Below are 4,341 nucleotides of genomic sequence, written 5' to 3'. Positions count from 1 at the left end.
GCTGAATTTTATTGCATTTTAATACAGGTTTGGGAGCTTACATGGAAGGGTGGTGAATACCAGTAGCATAGCCAGGGTGGCATGTTAAGTACATCAAGCACTGCAACGCACTGTGTAAGCAGCCCCTCCCCCCAACTTGCTGTTAGAGCCATTTGGGGCAGTGATAGCAAAACGCAGGTACTTACATCTGTGCATTGCCGCCTCTGCTCCAACTGGCTCCGATGCTGAATGGGAGGCAGTGCTTACACAATGTGTTGTGGCACATGCTGTACTTACTGCAGCACCCCCCTCCTGGCTATGCTATTGGTGCACACATTGTCCTGGCAACCCCCATAAAGTGCATGAGTCAAGAAAAGTTGGTCATATTTATTGGATGAGACCAACAGTGTAATATCAACATAAAACAGATTTTAAGTATGCCAAGACTCCTTCCCTGTTTTTGTGGATACCTACCCTTGGAGATTGTTTTCCCCTTGGTTGTTACCACCTTGACTCCAACCTGAGGTTGACTTCCAAGGGCCCAAGCTTTCCCAGGTCAAATTTTTGAGAGGTGTTGAGAATTGGGAAGGGGATTGAGAATGCCAGATTCTTTCTCCTATGCCAAATCTGAGCTATCCCAAGTCTCATTTGGACATTCAAGCTTGAGAGGTCAGATCCTGAACCAGACAGTCTCTTGAGTTCAAGTTTGGAGTCGCCCTCTGACTACTTCCAGGTGCACACCAGAGCGTGTTAGATCTTTGTATTTTTATCATATTTGCATCTCACTTATCTTCCAAAGACTGCAATTCATTGAGGCTATCCAATTCCATTCATACAACAACCTGATGACATAGTTGATGCTGAGAGGTGGTGACTTAGCTTCATGGCTGGGCCACTTTGCTCAATTTTGACACTCTCCCAATTATTAACATAACATCTCACTCATTTGCCATGATGAAACTCAAGATAGCATATACAGGATTCCCAGGTGATCACCCATCCAGGCATTCACCAGACCAATGATTTTCAATGACTGTGCCACAACACATTTGGTGTACCACAAATGGTGTGCAGGTGTGCTGTGGGACTTGGGGAAGAGTCGTAGATTAGTAAGTCCACCTGGGAGTGTGAGCCCCTAGCCAGCAGTGTGGTGTACCTTGTTGATTGTCAACAAACCGATGGTATACCTTGACAATTTTAGTGCCTTCTCAGTGAAAATCACTGCACCAGACCTTAACTTCAACAAGAAGACTGTATCATGAGACCTCAGGCAATATCCTGCCAGCCCTCACACGTCTTTGGAACATAGCAATTCAAAGTCCACAAGCCCTTCTGAAACTAGTGGCGAGGTATTTGAGAAGAGAAGCTCAAAATGCAAAATCCCTTGTCTAGAATAGCCTGGCCCTAATTGAAATCAGGTCCAGCTCCCAAAGCAAATTGGGGTACACACCTGGTTTACGCTATTCCTAGTAGGGGACCCTGTTAACCCCTCTCCTTGCCCCATATGAAAAATTTTTTGACTTGGGGAACAAGGATTTGCAGGGATGGAGAGACTTTCTGAGTTTTTCAGTTGAACCTTCATAAATTTTCAGGGTGAGCCGGCATATCCCTCAATGAAATTCCACATCTACTATTCTCTTATACTTGCCAGTACGTTGTTCAAATCTTTCTGATTTTGTTGAATTCCCTTTGGTTCAAACAAAGTGCGTTGTACCTATAAACCCACTATTTATAATCTCCCTTGGAGCTGATATTATGGAAAACCTAATTAAAGAGTTCCTAAAATGTGCACTGCCATCTAGGTCAGGTAAATACATAATCAGGGAGTTATTAATGGAACTGCAATTAATTAATATGCTTCCTTCGGAGCCATTAAAGCTGATTAATGTTCTGGCATACAAAAAGAAACTGTAGTTAACAAATCAATGACCCACTAGACCATCTCGTATCCCGTGGAGCTGTTGCACTTGCACCATATCAAAGCCTCATTAGAGAATTTTTAATGTACTGATTATTGTCCCCCCAACAGTCATTAGTTGGCCCAGGATGATGTCTCATGTGCATATAGAAGTTGTGGGTTGCAGCTGAGCTCCTGTGCCTCGGTCTTTGCCTCTGGATGTTACAGTTATAAATCAATGGGAAGTGCTATCAGAAGCAGCGGTGATACCATTGTGCAAAACAACGTAAGAGGAGGTTTAGATGGCCATAGGTAGAATTCGTCTCCCACAGTCCTGAGCCAAAGTTGGGGGAGCGCATTTTGTAATCATTTTCCTATCCATGTAATGAGCAAGATGCCAGCAAAAGAGTTCTGGGTGGTGGTGTTGGGGAGGAAAGAGTGGGGCTGTCCCCACTGCTGTGGCTGAGTCAGGTTGTCACTCCTTTTGCTTGAGGGACTTCCTTCCAGACACTCCCATCACACTGAATGAGAAATGCACTTGGGTGGACCTTCCAATTCAAAGGTTGCCGTGATAACTGGGACTTATTCCCTCTTCCTTCTCTTTGCCCCACCCTCCACAAGCAAAGGGTAATTGGAGGAAAACAGTGGAAATTAGGGCAGCATTCCCCAAACTGTGGGTTGCGACACGCTGGTGGGTCGCAACCCAATGTGCAGAGGGTCATGACCTGATGCTCCCTGCTGGGATGCAGAGCATCATTGGAAGCTTCTGGAGGACGCTTTTGGGCTGTGCCAGGCCTCCACAGACCTCAGAATGCCTTAAGGAAGCGACTGGAAGCAAATTCCTGTTTGCACCTGCAACTTCTGGTTCACTCCTGAGTTGCTTTTGTAGGCATTCTGAGGCCTGCAGAGACCAATGGAGTGGGTTGTTGAACGGGCACAACCCAGAAGTGACCTCCGGAGGCTCCCAGTAAGCTTCACGGCACAGCAGGAAGCATCAGGTTGTGAACCACCACAAGAGGACGAGGTGGATTTGTGGCACTAGAAAGTTTGAGGACCACGGAGGTCGGATCTTTTCCCAACATCGTTATTCTCCTGAAACAACAGTTATCACAGAAAAAAATTGAACCCACAGAAATGCAGTGCTATCTGTTTCCTCATCAGTTATTTTGAAATTTGAACAATTCACTGAGTTGTATTGGTTGGTTGGTTGGTTTTAAGAGGTTACTACCTCTTTAGTAAGTGTATGCAACTCTGCGAAAGACTATGGTATAAGCCTACAGCACCTGGTATTCCCAGGTGGTCTCCCATCCAAGTACTAACCAGGCCTGACCCTGCTTAGCTTCCAAAATCAGACGAGATCAGGCATGTGCAGGGTAACATTTGCTGTCATCTGCATGTCTATCTGTGCATGCATCTGTGCATGTCTATCTTGTACAAGGAGAAAACCATCAGCAGTTGTCTTAACTCCCAAGTGCACTGAAGTTCGAGGAGACTGAAACTCAAGTTGTCTTAGCTGAAATTCAGGATTTTTTTTGCACTGTGATGGGAAGATCCACAATTGATGCAAATCTCCACTAATCACACATATCTGTGGTCACAAAAACCCTTTTAGTGTCAGTGTCTGGAAATTCAGTGGGGACAGAGGATTCCAAATGGAGGGAAGATGGTGAATTTCACAGATGGATCTGAGCTGACCACAAACACTGCAGAAAGTGGGAGAAGAAGTAACATCTCTCTCCCCCCCCCCCCAAGCTGGTTCCTCTCCAGGTAATTCACAAAGGACAATATTTTGGAATGCTAGAGAGCTGTAGGGCTTCATTTCTCATCCTGGACAATGGCAGCTTTGACTATAGAAAAGCAGATCATTGTCACATTGATTTTGTTTATTTTAAATAATTCAGGTCTGCCTTTCAGAATGTCAAGGCAGCTTGAGTTAAAAAAAATGCAAGCACACAGATTACAAAAATGGAAACCATTTAGAAAAGAGCTAAAAACAAAAAGCCCCATCCCTCCAAAAGGAAACCATGTCAGCCAAAGACGGTGGGTGAATGAAAGACAAACCCAGATCTGGTCCAGGCCTGACCTTCCTCCACCAAAGCTACTGATGAAGTGGGTCTTAGATCTGTAAAGATGTTGAATAGGTCTTCCTGTTTTGCCTTCTGATTTATTTTTAGTCTTTGGAAGTTGAAATTATTGTTGGAAATTCATTTCTTCTTTAATTTCACAATTTTTGCTGTCTATTAGTTCCTTGGATTTCAGGATAAACTTTCTGTGATCCAAGTTAACTAAACACATATTTCCATAGCTTATTTTGAAGTGCTATTACGCAGTCTTCTTAGGAATTGGGTCAGTGGTTTTTTGGGGGGGAGGGGTGAAGTTATTTTCATTGTAACCATTGAAATGCCACAACTGTTTGGTGCATGACAAGAGAGTCTGGAGACTTTGCGTGTTTTTTTCCTTAGAGA

The 4,341-nt window shown here is 44.3% G+C and overlaps 1 pseudogene; it reads right to left on the bottom strand.

Moving 5' to 3' along the window:
- Window positions 1-3,147: 3,147 nt before the first annotated feature.
- On the bottom strand, window positions 3,148-3,267 carry LOC136654813 (5S ribosomal RNA; annotated as a pseudogene).
- Between the last annotated feature and the right edge of the window lie 1,074 nt (window positions 3,268-4,341).

Source organism: Tiliqua scincoides, chromosome 5, assembly GCF_035046505.1.
Source record: "Tiliqua scincoides isolate rTilSci1 chromosome 5, rTilSci1.hap2, whole genome shotgun sequence".
NCBI classification, from domain to species: domain Eukaryota; kingdom Metazoa; phylum Chordata; class Lepidosauria; order Squamata; family Scincidae; genus Tiliqua; species Tiliqua scincoides.
The sequence above is the reverse complement of the archived record's forward strand: the minus strand, read 5'-3'. Positions and strand labels throughout refer to the sequence as shown.